The 17,242-nt window shown below is 48.7% G+C and overlaps 10 non-coding genes across 10 annotated transcripts; all 10 read right to left on the bottom strand.

The window, feature by feature from the left end:
• Positions 1 to 699: 699 nt before the first annotated feature.
• LOC132145823 (U5 spliceosomal RNA) lies at positions 700 to 814 on the bottom strand. The gene has a single exon (XR_009434587.1). It is a non-coding gene; the product is annotated as a U5 spliceosomal RNA (small nuclear RNA).
• Positions 815 to 2,429: 1,615 nt separating this feature from the next.
• LOC132145822 (U5 spliceosomal RNA) lies at positions 2,430 to 2,544 on the bottom strand. The gene has a single exon (XR_009434586.1). It is a non-coding gene; the product is annotated as a U5 spliceosomal RNA (small nuclear RNA).
• A 1,605-nt stretch (positions 2,545 to 4,149) lies between these two features.
• Positions 4,150 to 4,264, bottom strand: LOC132145821 (U5 spliceosomal RNA). The gene has a single exon (XR_009434585.1). It is a non-coding gene; the product is annotated as a U5 spliceosomal RNA (small nuclear RNA).
• A 1,619-nt stretch (positions 4,265 to 5,883) lies between these two features.
• Positions 5,884 to 5,998, bottom strand: LOC132145936 (U5 spliceosomal RNA). The gene has a single exon (XR_009434695.1). It is a non-coding gene; the product is annotated as a U5 spliceosomal RNA (small nuclear RNA).
• A 1,615-nt stretch (positions 5,999 to 7,613) lies between these two features.
• LOC132145820 (U5 spliceosomal RNA) lies at positions 7,614 to 7,728 on the bottom strand. Its single transcript, XR_009434584.1, has one exon. It is a non-coding gene; the product is annotated as a U5 spliceosomal RNA (small nuclear RNA).
• Positions 7,729 to 9,354: 1,626 nt separating this feature from the next.
• On the bottom strand, positions 9,355 to 9,469 carry LOC132145957 (U5 spliceosomal RNA). Its single transcript, XR_009434715.1, has one exon. It is a non-coding gene; the product is annotated as a U5 spliceosomal RNA (small nuclear RNA).
• A 1,617-nt stretch (positions 9,470 to 11,086) lies between these two features.
• Positions 11,087 to 11,201, bottom strand: LOC132145819 (U5 spliceosomal RNA). Its single transcript, XR_009434583.1, has one exon. It is a non-coding gene; the product is annotated as a U5 spliceosomal RNA (small nuclear RNA).
• Positions 11,202 to 12,826: 1,625 nt separating this feature from the next.
• LOC132146007 (U5 spliceosomal RNA) lies at positions 12,827 to 12,941 on the bottom strand. The gene has a single exon (XR_009434761.1). It is a non-coding gene; the product is annotated as a U5 spliceosomal RNA (small nuclear RNA).
• A 1,620-nt stretch (positions 12,942 to 14,561) lies between these two features.
• Positions 14,562 to 14,675, bottom strand: LOC132145918 (U5 spliceosomal RNA). The gene has a single exon (XR_009434677.1). It is a non-coding gene; the product is annotated as a U5 spliceosomal RNA (small nuclear RNA).
• Positions 14,676 to 16,300: 1,625 nt separating this feature from the next.
• On the bottom strand, positions 16,301 to 16,415 carry LOC132145771 (U5 spliceosomal RNA). Its single transcript, XR_009434538.1, has one exon. It is a non-coding gene; the product is annotated as a U5 spliceosomal RNA (small nuclear RNA).
• Between the last annotated feature and the right edge of the window lie 827 nt (positions 16,416 to 17,242).

Raw genomic sequence — 17,242 nt, 5'->3', positions numbered from 1 at the left:
AACGGGTAGTTTTCCAAATGTTATGCGACTTTAGCTAATGATGGGTCCATCCGGAATTTGACGGTGCTAGGGCTGTGTCAGCGTCAGAAAAAGCCATGCATTGTTCAGTTATGTCGGTGCAGTAGCGTCGGTTGGGGGAGAAACGGCAGCATGCGCATCTCCTCGTTAGTATAGTGGACAGTATCTCCGCCTGTCACGCGGAAGACCGGGGTTCGATTTTCCGACGGGGAGAGCTAGCTCTTTTCGGCTTCCAAACAATCCATCCAAAAGTTTTGGGAGGAGCCACAGGTCACAGAAGGAGTTCTGCTTCAACATCAGCCCGAGTAAAAGGACATGCGTTGGCCGGGAATAGAACCCGGGTCAACTGCTTGGAAGGCAGCTATGCTCACCACTATACCACCAACGCAGTCAGCAGTCAGCCACTTGCGCCGTCGCTAAGAAGGCTCGAAGTGCACGAGTCGCCGATAGGGCTAGAGGAGCTGATGAGATCTTTGTTTGGACCCGTCACTAAAGAGAGCCTTCCAGAATTTGCATCCCGTCACGTACAAGAAAGTGCTGCCTTCCCATGCCAGCTAAATAAACACTAAGTGCTGACAGCGCAAACGCAGAGAGTGCAAATACAGACGATGACCAGTGGCACGCCCTCCTGCAGCGTGATAGCGGACGGCCAAATTGATTCTGCTCTTGACATTTCGATGTAGCTCTGCTGTGAGCAGAGCACCCAAAAATACAGGTCACTCGCAAAAGTTCCCCTCCACGGAAATCTTTAGTAAAAGGCGAAAGATTTATGCGACAATGAAGAGAAACTCGAGCTGTGTCTACGAACCCTCGGGCCTGTGCGCTGCCTCTGGTAAACCACTACGCTCGCCAAGGGTCATCAAGGGTGACGACGCCTGCCCACATGCGTTTCGTCAGCCCCCCCCCCCACTCCAAAAGGGAGGAGTAAAACTCACAAAAGTCCCCTCGGTCCACCAATAACCACAAGCCCAATCAAGACAATCTCTTTATCATGCCTCCATCTGAAAAGTTGGAGAAAATCTTATATGAATAAAAGAGTCTTTTAAAGAAATCCCTTATTCCGAGGTCACCGTAGCCACCAGATCCAGTCTGTATCCAGATCAGTGGGCCGCTTCAGTCACCCGGATCCAGTCAGTATCCAGACAAGATGGTTGATCAACACCTAGAAAGGACCTCTATGGCCCTGAAACACCTCTAGCCCTATCGGACAACTAGATGAGCCCCAGATACAGATCCCCTGTAAAGACCTTGTCTCAGACGACCAACAGGACAAGACCACAGGAAACAGATGATTCTTCTGCACAGTCTGACTTTTCTGCAGCCTGGAACTGATTTGCTGGTTTCTTCTGACCAGAGGAGAACTGTCTCCCCGACTGAGCCTGGTTTCTCACCGGGTTTTTTCTCCATTTTTTCACCGATCGAGTTTTGGTTCCTTGCCTCTGTCGCCTCTGGCAGGCATAGCTGGGGACACTTCATGTATAGCGATATCGTTGACTTGATTGCAAATTATTGCACAGATACTATTTAAACTGAACTTAGCTGAATGATGACATCACCGATTTCAATGACGAAATGCCTTTAATTGTCATTTTGCTTTATTGACGCACTGTGTTCCTAATTAATGTTGTTTAGTTGCATTGACACAATCCTTTTTGTTTAAAGCGTAATTTAAAAAAAAAAAAAAAAAAAAGAGTCCAAACAATGACCCCTGCAACGGGTAGTTTTCCAAATGTTATGCGACTTTAGCTAATGATGGGTCCATCCGGAATTTGACGGTGCTAGGGCTGTGTCAGCGTCAGAAAAAGCCATGCATTGTTCAGTTATGTCGGTGCAGTAGCGTCGGTTGGGGGAGAAACGGCAGCATGCGCAGCTCCTCGTTAGTATAGTGGACAGTATCTCCGCCTGTCACGCGGAAGACCGGGGTTCGATTTTTCGACGGGGAGAGCTAGCTCTTTTCGGCTTCCAAACAATCCATCCAAAAGTTTTGGGAGGAGCCACAGGTCACAGAAGGAGTTCTGCTTCAACATCAGCCCGAGCCAAAGGACATGCGTTGGCCGGGAATAGAACCCGGGTCAACTGCTTGGAAGGCAGCTATGCTCACCACTATACCACCAACGCAGTCAGCAGTCAGCCACTTGCGCCGTCGCTAAGAAGGCTCGAAGTGCACGAGTCGCCGATGGGGCTAGAGGAGCTGATGAGATCTTTGTTTGGACCCGTCACTAAAGAGAGCCTTCCAGAATTTGCATCCCGTCACGTACAAGAAAGTGCTGCCTTCCCATGCCAGCTAAATAAACACTAAGTGCTGACAGCGCAAACGCAGAGAGTGCAAATACAGACGATGACCAGTGGCACGCCCTCCTGCAGCGTGTTGGCGGACGGCCAAATTGATTCTGCTCTTGACATTTCGATGTAGCTCTGCTGTGAGCAGAGCACCCAAAAATACAGGTCACTCGCAAAAGTTCCCCTCCACGGAAATCTTTAGTAAAAGGCGAAAGATTTATGCGACAATGAAGAGAAACTCGAGCTGTGTCTACGAACCCTCGGGCCTGTGCGCTGCCTCTGGTAAACCACTACGCTCGCCAAGGGTCATCAAGGGTGACGACGCCTGCCCACATGCGTTTCGTCAGCCCCCCCCCCCACTCCAAAAGGGAGGAGTAAAACTCACAAAAGTCCCCTCGGTCCACCAATAACCACAAGCCCAATCAAGACAATCTCTTTATCATGCCTCCATCTGAAAAGTTGGAGAAAATCTTATATGAATAAAAGAGTCTTTTAAAGAAATCCCTTATTCCGAGGTCACCGTAGCCACCAGATCCAGTCTGTATCCAGATCAGTGGGCCGCTTCAGTCACCCGGATCCAGTCAGTATCCAGACAAGATGGTTGATCAACACCTAGAAAGGACCTCTATGGCCCTGAAACACCTCTAGCCCTATCGGACAACTAGATGAGCCCCAGATACAGATCCCCTGTAAAGACCTTGTCTCAGACGACCACCAGGACAAGACCACAGGAAACAGATGATTCTTCTGCACAGTCTGACTTTTCTGCAGCCTGGAACTGATTTGCTGGTTTCTTCTGACCAGAGGAGAACTGTCTCCCCGACTGAGCCTGGTTTCTCACCGGGTTTTTTCTCCATTTTTTCACCGATCGAGTTTTGGTTCCTTGCCTCTGTCGCCTCTGGCAGGCATAGCTGGGGACACTTCATGTATAGCGATATCGTTGACTTGATTGCAAATTATTGCACAGATACTATTTAAACTGAACTTAGCTGAATGATGACATCACCGATTTCAATGACGAAATGCCTTTAATTGTCATTTTGCTTTATTGACGCACTGTGTTCCTAATTAATGTTGTTTAGTTGCATTGACACAATCCTTTTTGTTTAAAGCGTAATTTAAAAAAAAAAGAGTCCAAACAATGACCCCTGCAACGGGTAGTTTTCCAAATGTTATGCGACTTTAGCTAATGATGGGTCCATCCGGAATTTGACGGTGCTAGGGCTGTGTCAGCGTCAGAAAAAGCCATGCATTGTTCAGTTATGTCGGTGCAGTAGCGTCGGTTGGGGGAGAAACGGCAGCATGCGCAGCTCCTCGTTAGTATAGTGGACAGTATCTCCGCCTGTCACGCGGAAGACCGGGGTTCGATTTTTCGACGGGGAGAGCTAGCTCTTTTCGGCTTCCAAACAATCCATCCAAAAGTTTTGGGAGGAGCCACAGGTCACAGAAGGAGTTCTGCTTCAACATCAGCCCGAGCCAAAGGACATGCGTTGGCCGGGAATAGAACCCGGGTCAACTGCTTGGAAGGCAGCTATGCTCACCACTATACCACCAACGCAGTCAGCAGTCAGCCACTTGCGCCGTCGCTAAGAAGGCTCGAAGTGCACGAGTCGCCGATGGGGCTAGAGGAGCTGATGAGATCTTTGTTTGGACCCGTCACTAAAGAGAGCCTTCCAGAATTTGCATCCCGTCACGTACAAGAAAGTGCTGCCTTCCCATGCCAGCTAAATAAACACTAAGTGCTGACAGCGCAAACGCAGAGAGTGCAAATACAGACGATGACCAGTGGCACGCCCTCCTGCAGCGTGTTGGCGGACGGCCAAATTGATTCTGCTCTTGACATTTCGATGTAGCTCTGCTGTGAGCAGAGCACCCAAAAATACAGGTCACTCGCAAAAGTTCCCCTCCACGGAAATCTTTAGTAAAAGGCGAAAGATTTATGCGACAATGAAGAGAAACTCGAGCTGTGTCTACGAACCCTCGGGCCTGTGCGCTGCCTCTGGTAAACCACTACGCTCGCCAAGGGTCATCAAGGGTGACGACGCCTGCCCACATGCGTTTCGTCAGCCCCCCCCCCCCACTCCAAATGGGAGGAGTAAAACTCACAAAAGTCCCCTCGGTCCACCAATTACCACAAGCCCAATCAAGACAATCTCTTTATCATGCCTCCATCTGAAAAGTTGGAGAAAATCTTATATGAATAAAAGAGTCTTTTAAAGTAATCCCTTATTCCGAGGTCACCGTAGCCACCAGATCCAGTCTGTATCCAGATCAGTGGGCCGCTTCAGTCACCCGGATCCAGTCAGTATCCAGACAAGATGGTTGATCAACACCTAGAAAGGACCTCTATGGCCCTGAAACACCTCTAGCCCTATCGGACAACTAGATGAGCCCCAGATACAGATCCCCTGTAAAGACCTTGTCTCAGACGACCACCAGGACAAGACCACAGGAAACAGATGATTCTTCTGCACAGTCTGACTTTTCTGCAGCCTGGAACTGATTTGCTGGTTTCTTCTGACCAGAGGAGAACTGTCTCCCCGACTGAGCCTGGTTTCTCACCGGGTTTTTTCTCCATTTTTTCACCGATCGAGATTTGGTTCCTTGCCTCTGTTGCCTCTGGCAGGCATAGCTGGGGACACTTCATGTACAGCGATATCGTTGACTTGATTGCAAATTATTGCACAGATACTATTTAAACTGAACTTAGCTGAATGATGACATCACCGATTTCAATGACGAAATGCCTTTAACTGTCATTTTGCTTTATTGACGCACTGTGTTCCTAATTAATGTTGTTCAGTTGCATTGACACAATCCTTTTTGTTTAAAGCGTAATTTAAAAAAAAACAAAAAAACAAAAAGAGTCCAAACAATGACCCCTGCAACGGGTAGTTTTCCAAATGTTATGCGACTTTAGCTAATGATGGGTCCATCCGGAATTTGACGGTGCTAGGGCTGTGTCAGCGTCAGAAAAAGCCATGCATTGTTCAGTTATGTCGGTGCAGTAGCGTCGGTTGGGGGAGAAACGGCAGCATGCGCATCTCCTCGTTAGTATAGTGGACAGTATCTCCGCCTGTCACGCGGAAGACCGGGGTTCGATTTTCCGACGGGGAGAGCTAGCTCTTTTCGGCTTCCAAACAATCCATCCAAAAGTTTTGGGAGGAGCCACAGGTCACAGAAGGAGTTCTGCTTCAACATCAGCCCGAGTAAAAGGACATGCGTTGGCCGGGAATAGAACCCGGGTCAACTGCTTGGAAGGCAGCTATGCTCACCACTATACCACCAACGCAGTCAGCAGTCAGCCACTTGCGCCGTCGCTAAGAAGGCTCGAAGTGCACGAGTCGCCGATAGGGCTAGAGGAGCTGATGAGATCTTTGTTTGGACCCGTCACTAAAGAGAGCCTTCCAGAATTTGCATCCCGTCACGTACAAGAAAGTGCTGCCTTCCCATGCCAGCTAAATAAACACTAAGTGCTGACAGCGCAAACGCAGAGAGTGCAAATACAGACGATGACCAGTGGCACGCCCTCCTGCAGCGTGATAGCGGACGGCCAAATTGATTCTGCTCTTGACATTTCGATGTAGCTCTGCTGTGAGCAGAGCACCCAAAAATACAGGTCACTCGCAAAAGTTCCCCTCCACGGAAATCTTTAGTAAAAGGCGAAAGATTCATGCGACAATGAAGAGAAACTCGAGCTGTGTCCACGAACCCTCGGGCCTGTGCGCTGCCTCTGGTAAACCACTACGCTCGCCAAGGGTCATCAAGGGTGACGACGCCTGCCCACATGCGTTTCGTCAGCCCCCCCCCCCACTCCAAAAGGGAGGAGTAAAACTCACAAAAGTCCCCTCGGTCCACCAATAACCACAAGCCCAATCAAGACAATCTCTTTATCATGCCTCCATCTGAAAAGTTGGAGAAAATCTTATATGAATAAAAGAGTCTTTTAAAGAAATCCCTTATTCCGAGGTCACCGTAGCCACCAGATCCAGTCTGTATCCAGATCAGTGGGCCGCTTCAGTCACCCGGATCCAGTCAGTATCCAGACAAGATGGTTGATCAACACCTAGAAAGGACCTCTATGGCCCTGAAACACCTCTAGCCCTATCGGACAACTAGATGAGCCCCAGATACAGATCCCCTGTAAAGACCTTGTCTCAGACGACCACCAGGACAAGACCACAGGAAACAGATGATTCTTCTGCACAGTCTGACTTTTCTGCAGCCTGGAACTGATTTGCTGGTTTCTTCTGACCAGAGGAGAACTGTCTCCCCGACTGAGCCTGGTTTCTCACCGGGTTTTTTCTCTATTTTTTCACCGATCGAGTTTTGGTTTCTTGCCTCTGTCGCCTCTGGCAGGCATAGCTGGGGACACTTCATGTATAGCGATATCGTTGACTTGATTGCAAATTATTGCACAGATACTATTTAAACTGAACTTAGCTGAATGATGACATCACCGATTTCAATGACGAAATGCCTTTAATTGTCATTTTGCTTTATTGACGCACTGTGTTCCTAATTAATGTTGTTTAGTTGCATTGACACAATCCTTTTTGTTTAAAGCGTAATTTAAAAAAAAAAAAAAAAAAAAGAGTCCAAACAATGACCCCTGCAACGGGTAGTTTTCCAAATGTTATGCGACTTTAGCTAATGATGGGTCCATCCGGAATTTGACGGTGCTAGGGCTGTGTCAGCGTCAGAAAAAGCCATGCATTGTTCAGTTATGTCGGTGCAGTAGCGTCGGTTGGGGGAGAAACGGCAGCATGCGCAGCTCCTCGTTAGTATAGTGGACAGTATCTCCGCCTGTCACGCGGAAGACCGGGGTTCGATTTTTCGACGGGGAGAGCTAGCTCTTTTCGGCTTCCAAACAATCCATCCAAAAGTTTTGGGAGGAGCCACAGGTCACAGAAGGAGTTCTGCTTCAACATCAGCCCGAGCCAAAGGACATGCGTTGGCCGGGAATAGAACCCGGGTCAACTGCTTGGAAGGCAGCTATGCTCACCACTATACCACCAACGCAGTCAGCAGTCAGCCACTTGCGCCGTCGCTAAGAAGGCTCGAAGTGCACGAGTCGCCGATGGGGCTAGAGGAGCTGATGAGATCTTTGTTTGGACCCGTCACTAAAGAGAGCCTTCCAGAATTTGCATCCCGTCACGTACAAGAAAGTGCTGCCTTCCCATGCCAGCTAAATAAACACTAAGTGCTGACAGCGCAAACGCAGAGAGTGCAAATACAGACGATGACCAGTGGCACGCCCTCCTGCAGCGTGTTGGCGGACGAGCAAATTGATTCTGCTCTTGACATTTCGATGTAGCTCTGCTGTGAGCAGAGCACCCAAAAATACAGGTCACTCGCAAAAGTTCCCCTCCACGGAAATCTTTAGTAAAAGGCGAAAGATTTATGCGACAATGAAGAGAAACTCGAGCTGTGTCTACGAACCCTCGGGCCTGTGCACTGCCTCTGGTAAACCACTACGCTCGCCAAGGGTCATCAAGGGTGACGACGCCTGCCCACATGCGTTTCGTCAGCCCCCCTCCCCCACTCCAAATGGGAGGAGTAAAACTCACAAAAGTCCCCTCGGTCCACCAATAACCACAAGCCCAATCAAGACAATCTCTTTATCATGCCTCCATCTGAAAAGTTGGAGAAAATCTTATATGAATAAAAGAGTCTTTTAAAGAAATCCCTTATTCCGAGGTCACCGTAGCCACCAGATCCAGTCTGTATCCAGATCAGTGGGCCGCTTCAGTCACCCGGATCCAGTCAGTATCCAGACAAGATGGTTGATCAACACCTAGAAAGGACCTCTATGGCCCTGAAACACCTCTAGCCCTATCGGACAACTAGATGAGCCCCAGATACAGATCCCCTGTAAAGACCTTGTCTCAGACGACCACCAGGACAAGACCACAGGAAACAGATGATTCTTCTGCACAGTCTGACTTTTCTGCAGCCTGGAACTGATTTGCTGGTTTCTTCTGACCAGAGGAGAACTGTCTCCCCGACTGAGCCTGGTTTCTCACCGGGTTTTTTCTCCATTTTTTCACCGATCGAGTTTTGGTTCCTTGCCTCTGTCGCCTCTGGCAGGCATAGCTGGGGACACTTCATGTACAGCGATATCGTTGACTTGATTGCAAATTATTGCACAGATACTATTTAAACTGAACTTAGCTGAATGATGACATCACCGATTTCAATGACGAAATGCCTTTAACTGTCATTTTGCTTTATTGACGCACTGTGTTCCTAATTAATGTTGTTCAGTTGCATTGACACAATCCTTTTTGTTTAAAGCGTAATTTAAAAAAAAACAAAAAAACAAAAAGAGTCCAAACAATGACCCCTGCAACGGGTAGTTTTCCAAATGTTATGCGACTTTAGCTAATGATGGGTCCATCCGGAATTTGACGGTGCTAGGGCTGTGTCAGCTTCAGAAAAAGCCATGCATTGTTCAGTTATGTCGGTGCAGTAGCGTCGGTTGGGGGAGAAATGGCAGCATGCGCAGCTCCTCGTTAGTATAGTGGACAGTATCTCCGCCTGTCACGCGGAAGACCGCTGTTCGATTTTCCGACGGGGAGAGCTAGCTCTTTTCGGCTTCCAAACAATCCATCCAAAAGTTTTGGGAGGAGCCACAGGTCACAGAAGGAGTTCTGCTTCAACATCAGCCCGAGCCAAAGGACATGCGTTGGCCGGGAATAGAACCCGGGTCAACTGCTTGGAAGGCAGCTATGCTCACCACTATACCACCAACGCAGTCAGCAGTCAGCAGTCAGCCACTTGCGCCGTCGCTAAGAAGGCTCGAAGTGCACGAGTCGCCGATAGGGCTAGAGGAGCTGATGAGATCTTTGTTTGGACCCGTCACTAAAGAGAGCCTTCCAGAATTTGCATCCCGTCACGTACAAGAAAGTGCTGCCTTCCCATGCCAGCTAAATAAACACAAATGGCTGACAGCGCAAACGCAGAGAGTGCAAATAAAGACGATGACCAGTGGCACGCCCTCCTGCAGCGTGTTGGCGGACGGCCAAATTGATTCTGCTCTTGACATTTCGATGTAGCTCTGCTGTGAGCAGAGCACCCAAAAATACAGGTCACTCGCAAAAGTTCCCCTCCACAGAAATCTTTAGTAAAAGGCGAAAGATTTATGCGACAATGAAGAGAAACTCGAGCTGTGTCTACGAACCCTCGGGCCTGTGCGCTGCCTCTGGTAAACCACTACGCTCGCCAAGGGTCATCAAGGGTGACGACGCCTGCCCACATGCGTTTCGTCAGCCCCCCCCCCCACTCCAAAAGGGAGGAGTAAAACTCACAAAAGTCCCCTCGGTCCACCAATAACCACAAGCCCAATCAAGACAATCTCTTTATCATGCCTCCATCTGAAAAGTTGGAGAAAATCTTATATGAATAAAAGAGTCTTTTAAAGAAATCCCTTATTCCGAGGTCACCGTAGCCACCAGATCCAGTCTGTATCCAGATCAGTGGGCTCTTCAGTCACCCGGATCCAGTCAGTATCCAGACAAGATGGTTGATCAACACCTAGAAAGGACCTCTATGGCCCTGAAACACCTCTAGCCCTATCAGACAACTAGATGAGCCCCAGATACAGATCCCCTGTAAAGACCTTGTCTCAGACGACCACCAGGACAAGACCACAGGAAACAGATGATTCCTCTGCACAGTCTGACTTTTCTGCAGCCTGGAACTGATTTGCTGGTTTCTTCTGACCAGAGGAGAACTGTCTCCCCGACTGAGCCTGGTTTCTCACCGGGTTTTTTCTCCATTTTTTCACCGATCGAGTTTTGGTTCCTTGCCTCTGTCGCCTCTGGCAGGCATAGCTGGGGACACTTCATGTACAGCGATATCGTTGACTTGATTGCAAATTATTGCACAGATACTATTTAAACTGAACTTAGCTGAATGATGACATCACCGATTTCAATGACGAAATGCCTTTAACTGTCATTTTGCTTTATTGACGCACTGTGTTCCTAATTAATGTTGTTCAGTTGCATTGACACAATCCTTTTTGTTTAAAGCGTAATTTAAAAAAAAACAAAAAAACAAAAAGAGTCCAAACAATGACCCCTGCAACGGGTAGTTTTCCAAATGTTATGCGACTTTAGCTAATGATGGGTCCATCCGGAATTTGACGGTGCTAGGGCTGTGTCAGCGTCAGAAAAAGCCATGCATTGTTCAGTTATGTCGGTGCAGTAGCGTCGGTTGGGGGAGAAATGGCAGCATGCGCAGCTCCTCGTTAGTATAGTGGACAGTATCTCCGCCTGTCACGCGGAAGACCGGGGTTCGATTTTCCGAAGGGGAGAGCTAGCTCTTTTCGGCTTCCAAACAATCCATCCAAAAGTTTTGGGAGGAGCCACAGGTCACAGAAGGAGTTCTGCTTCAACATCAGCCTGAGCCAAAGGACATGCGTTGGCCGGGAATAGAACCCGGGTCAACTGCTTGGAAGGCAGCTATGCTCACCACTATACCACCAACGCAGTCAGCAGTCAGCCACTTGCGCCGTCGCTAAGAAGGCTCGAAGTGCACGAGTCGCCGATAGGGCTAGAGGAGCTGATGAGATCTTTGTTTGGACCCGTCACTAAAGAGAGCCTTCCAGAATTTGCATCCCGTCACGTACAAGAAAGTGCTGCCTTCCCATGCCAGCTAAATAAACACTAAGTGCTGACAGCGCAAACGCAGAGAGTGCAAATACAGACGATGACCAGTGGCACGCCCTCCTGCAGCGTGTTGGCGGACGGCCAAATTGATTCTGCTCTTGACATTTCGATGTAGCTCTGCTGTGAGCAGAGCACCCAAAAATACAGGTCACTCGCAAAAGTTCCCCTCCACGGAAATCTTTAGTAAAAGGCGAAAGATTTATGCGACAATGAAGAGAAACTCGAGCTGTGTCTACGAACCCTCGGGCCTGTGCGCTGCCTCTGGTAAACCACTACGCTCGCCAAGGGTCATCAAGGGTGACGACGCCTGCCCACATGCGTTTCGTCAGCCCCCCCCCCCCCCCCCTCCACTCCAAAAGGGAGGAGTAAAACTCACAAAAGTCCCCTCGGTCCACCAATAACCACAAGCCCAATCAAGACAATCTCTTTATCATGCCTCCATCTGAAAAGTTGGAGAAAATCTTATATGAATAAAAGAGTCTTTTAAAGAAATCCCTTATTCCGAGGTCACCGTAGCCACCAGATCCAGTCTGTATCCAGATCAGTGGGCCGCTTCAGTCACCTGGATCCAGTCAGTATCCAGACAAGATGGTTGATCAACACCTAGAAAGGACCTCTATGGCCCTGAAACACCTCTAGCCCTATCGGACAACTAGATGAGCCCCAGATACAGATCCCCTGTAAAGACCTTGTCTCAGACGACCACCAGGACAAGACCACAGGAAACAGATGATTCTTCTGCACAGTCTGACTTTTCTGCAGCCTGGAACTGATTTGCTGGTTTCTTCTGACCAGAGGAGAACTGTCTCCCCGACTGAGCCTGGTTTCTCACCGGGTTTTTTCTCCATTTTTTCACCGATCGAGTTTTGGTTCCTTGCCTCTGTCGCCTCTGGCAGGCATAGCTGGGGACACTTCATGTACAGCGATATCGTTGACTTGATTGCAAATTATTGCACAGATACTATTTAAACTGAACTTAGCTGAATGATGACATCACCGATTTCAATGACGAAATGCCTTTATCTGTCTTTTTGCTTTATTGACGCACTGTGTTCCTAATTAATGTTGTTCTGTTGCATTGACACAATCCTTGTTGTTTAAAGCGCAATTTAAAAAAAAAAAAAAAAAAAAAGAGTCCAAACAATGACCCCTGCAACAGGTAGTGTTCCAAATGTTATGCGACTTTAGCTAATGATGGGTCCATCCGGAATTTGACGGTGCTAGGGCTGTGTCAGCGTCAGAAAAAGCCATGCATTGTTCAGTTATGTCGGTGCAGTAGCATCGGTTGGGGGAGAAACAGCAGCATGCACAGCTCCTCGTTAGTATAGTGGACAGTATCTCTGCCTGTCACGCGGAAGACCGTGGTTCGATTCCCCGACGGGGAGAGCTAGCTCTTTTCGGCTTCCGAACGATCCATCCAAAAGTTTTGGGAGGAGCCACAGGTCACAGAAGGAGTTCTGCTTCGACATCAGCCCGAGCCAAAGGACATGCGTTGGCCGGGAATCGAACCCCGGTCAACTGCTTGGAAGGCAGCTATGCTCACCACTATACCACCAACGCAGTCAGCAGTCAGCCACTTGCGCCATCGCTAAGAAGGCTCGAAGTGCACGAGTCGCCGATAGGGCTAGAGGAGCTGATGAGATCTTTGTTTGGACCCGTCACTAAAGAAAGCCTTCCAGAATTTGCATCCCGTCACGTACAAGAAAGTGCTGCCCTCCCATGCCAGCTAAATAAACACTAAGTGCTGACAGCGCAAACGCAGAGAGTGCAAATACAGACGATGACCAGTGGCACGCCCTCCTGCAGCGTGTTGGCGGACGGCCAAATTGATTCTGCTTTTGACATTTCGATGTAGCTCTGCTGTGAGCAGAGCACCCAAAAATACAGGTCACTCGCAAAAGTTCCCCTCCACGGAAATCTTTAGTAAAAGGCGAAAGATTTATGCGACAATGAAGAGAAATCAAGCTGTGTCTACGAACCCTCGGGCCTGTGCGGTGCCTCTGGTAAACCACTACGCTCGCCAAGGGTCATCAAGGGTGACGACGCCTGCCCACATGCGTTTCGTCAGCCCCCCCCCTCCACTCCAAAAGGGAGGAGTAAAACTCACAAAAGTCCCCTCGGTCCACCAATAACCACAAGCCCAATCAAGACAATCTCTTTATCATGCCTCCATCTGAAAAGTTGGAGAAAATCTTATATGAATAAAAGAGTCTTTTAAAGAAATCCCTTATTCCGAGGTCACCGTAGCCACCAGATCCAGTCTGTATCCAGATCAGTGGGCCGCTTCAGTCACCCGGATCCAGTCAGTATCCAGACAAGATGGTTGATCAACACCTAGAAAGGACCTCTATGGCCCTGAAACACCTCTAGCCCTATCGGACAACTAGATGAGCCCCAGATACAGATCCCCTGTAAAGACCTTGTCTCAGACGACCACCAGGACAAGACCACAAGAAACAGATGATTCTTCTGCACAGTCTGACTTTTCTGCAGCCTGGAACTGATTTGCTGGTTTCTTCTGACCAGAGGAGAACTGTCTCCCCGACTGAGCCTGGTTTCTCACCGGGTTTTTTCTCCATTTATTCACCGATCGAGTTTTGGTTCCTTGCCTCTGTCACCTCTGGCAGGCATAGCTGGGGACACTTCATGTAAAGCGATATCGTTGACTTGATTGCAAATTATTGCACAGATACTATTTAAACTGAACTTAGCTGAATGATGACATCACCGATTTCAATGACGAAATGCCTTTATCTGTCATTTTGCTTTATTGACGCACTGTGTTCCTAATTAATGTTGTTCAGTTGCATTGACACAATCCTTGTTGTTTAAAGCGCAATTTAAAAAAAAAAAAAAAAAAAAAAAAAGAGTCCAAACAATGACCCCTGCAACAGGTAGTGTTCCAAATGTTATGCGACTTTAGCTAATGATGGGTCCATCCGGAATTTGACGGTGCTAGGGCTGTGTCAGCGTCAGAAAAAGCCATGCATTGTTCAGTTATGTCGGTGCAGTAGCATCGGTTGAGGGAGAAACAGCAGCATGCACAGCTCCTCGTTAGTATAGTGGACAGTATCTCTGCCTGTCACGCGGAAGACCGTGGTTCGATTCCCCGACGGGGAGAGCTAGCTCTTTTCGGCTTCCGAACGATCCATCCAAAAGTTTTGGGAGGAGCCACAGGTCACAGAAGGAGTTCTGCTTCGACATCAGCCCGAGCCAAAGGACATGCGTTGGCCGGGAATCGAACCCCGGTCAACTGCTTGGAAGGCAGCTATGCTCACCACTATACCACCAACGCAGTCAGCAGTCAGCCACTTGCGCCATCGCTAAGAAGGCTCGAAGTGCACGAGTCGCCGATAGGGCTAGAGGAGCTGATGAGATCTTTGTTTGGACCCGTCACTAAAGAAAGCCTTCCAGAATTTGCATCCCGTCACGTACAAGAAAGTGCTGCCCTCCCATGCCAGCTAAATAAACACTAAGTGCTGAGAGCGCAAACGCAGAGAGTGCAAATACAGACGATGACCAGTGGCACGCCCTCCTGCAGCGTGTTGGCGGACGGCCAAATTGATTCTGCTTTTGACATTTCGATGTAGCTCTGCTGTGAGCAGAGCACCCAAAAATACAGGTCACTCGCAAAAGTTCCCCTCCACGGAAATCTTTAGTAAAAGGCGAAAGATTTATGCGACAATGAAGAGAAATCGAGCTGTGTCTACGAACCCTCGGGCCTGTGCGCTGCCTCTGGTAAACCACTACGCTCGCCAAGGGTCATCAAGGGTGACGACGCCTGCCCACATGCGTTTCGTCAGCCCCCCCCCCCCCACTCCAAAAGGGAGGAGTAAAACTCACAAAAGTCCCCTCGGTCCACCAATAACCACAAGCCCAATCAAGACAATCTCTTTATCATGCCTCCATCTGAAAAGTTGGAGAAAATCTTATATGAATAAAAGAGTCTTTTAAAGAAATCCCTTATTCCGAGGTCACCGTAGCCACCAGATCCAGTCTGTATCCAGATCAGTGGGCCGCTTCAGTCACCCGGATCCAGTCAGTATCCAGACAAGATGGTTGATCAACACCTAGAAAGGACCTCTATGGCCCTGAAACACCTCTAGCCCTATCGGACAACTAGATGAGCCCCAGATACAGATCCCCTGTAAAGACCTTGTCTCAGACGACCACCAGGACAAGACCACAGGAAACAGATGATTATTCTGCACAGTCTGACTTTTCTGCAGCCTGGAACTGATTTGCTGGTTTCTTCTGACCAGAGGAGAACTGTCTCCCCGACTGAGCCTGGTTTCTCACCGGGTTTTTTCTCCATTTTTTCACCGATCGAGTTTTGGTTCCTTGCCTCTGTCGCCTCTGGCAGGCATAGCTGGGGACACTTCATGTACAGCGATATCGTTGACTTGATTGCAAATTATTGCACAGATACTATTTAAACTGAACTTAGCTGAATGATGACATCACCGATTTCAATGACGAAATGCCTTTAACTGTCATTTTGCTTTATTGACGCACTGTGTTCCTAATTAATGTTGTTCAGTTGCATTGACACAATCCTTGTTGTTTAAAGCGCAATTTAAAAAAAAAAAAAAAAAAAAGAGTCCAAACAATGACCCCTGCAACGGGTAGTGTTCCAAATGTTATGCGACTTTAGCTAATGATGGGTCCATCCGGAATTTGACGGTGCTAGGGCTGTTTCAGCGTCAGAAAAAGCCATGCATTGTTCAGTTATGTCGGTGCAGTAGTGTCGGTTGGGGGAGAAACGGCAACATGCGCAGCTCCTCGTTAGTATAGTGGACAGTATCTCCGCTTGTCACGCGGAAGACCGGGGTTCGATTGCCCGACGGGGAGAGCTAGCTCTTTTCGGCTTCCGAATGATCCATCCAAAAGTTTTGGGAGGAGCCACAGGTCACAGAAGGAGTTCTGCTTCGACATCAGCCCGAGCCAAAGGACATGCGTTGGCCGGGAATCGAACCCGGGTCAACTGCTTGGAAGGCAGCTATGCTCACCACTATACCACTATACCACCAACGCAGTCAGCAGTCAGCCACTTGTGCCGTCGCTAAGAAGGCTCGAAGTGCACGAGTCGCCGATAGGGCTAGAGGAGCTAATGAGATCTTTGTTTGGACCCGTCACTAAAGAGAGCCTTCCAGAATTTGCATCCCGTCACGTACAAGAAAGTGCTGCCTTCCCATGCCAGCTAAATAAACACTAAGTGCTGACAGCGCAAACGCAGAGAGTGCAAATACAGACGATGACCAGTGGCACGCCCTCCTGCAGCGTGTTGGCAAACGGCCAAATTGATTCTGCTCTTGACATTTCGATGTAGCTCTGCTGTGAGCAGAGCACCCAAAGATACAGGTCACTCGCAAAAGTTCCCCTCCACGGAAATCTTTAGTAAAAGGCGAAAGATTTATGCGACAATGAAGGGAAACTCGAGCTGTGTCTACGACCCCTCGGGCCTGTGGGCTGCCTCTGGTAAACCACTAACCTCGCCAAGGGTCATCAAGGGTGACGACGCCTGCCCACATGCGTTTCGTCAGCCCCCCCCCCCCCCCCCACTCCGAAAGGGAGGAGTAAAACTCACAAAAGTCCCCTCGGTCCACCAATAACCACAAGCCCAATCAAGACAATCTCTTTATCATGCCTCCATCTGAAAAGTTGGAGAAAATCTTATATGAATAAAAGAGTCTTTTAAAGAAATCCCTTATTCCGAGGTCACCGCAGCCACCAGATCCAGTCTGTATCCAGATCAGTGGGCCGCTTCAGTCACCCGGATCCAGTCAGTATCCAGACAAGATGGTTGATCAACACCTAGAAAGGACCTCTATGGCCCTGAAACACCTCTAGCCCTATCGGACAACTAGATGAGCCCCAGATACAGATCCCCTGTAAAGACCTTGTCTCAGACGACCACCAGGACAAGACCACAGGAAACAGATGATTCTTCTGCACAGTCTGACTTTTCTGCAGCCTGGAAATGATTTGCTGGTTTCTTCTGACCAGAGGAGAACTGTCTCCCCGACTGAGCCTGGTTTCTCACCGGGTTTTTTCTCCATTTTTTCACCGATCGAGTTTTGGTTCCTTGCCTCTGTCGCCTCTGGCAGGCATAGCTGGGGACACTTCATGTACAGCGATATCGTTGACTTAATTGCAAATTATTGCACAGATACTATTTAAACTGAACTTAGCTGAATGATGACATCACCGATTTCAATGACGAAATGCCTTTAACTGTCATTTTGCTTTATTGACGCACTGTGTTCCTA

Source organism: Carassius carassius, chromosome 8, assembly GCF_963082965.1.
Source record: "Carassius carassius chromosome 8, fCarCar2.1, whole genome shotgun sequence".
Lineage (NCBI taxonomy): Eukaryota > Metazoa > Chordata > Actinopteri > Cypriniformes > Cyprinidae > Carassius > Carassius carassius.
The sequence above is the reverse complement of the archived record's forward strand: the minus strand, read 5'-3'. Positions and strand labels throughout refer to the sequence as shown.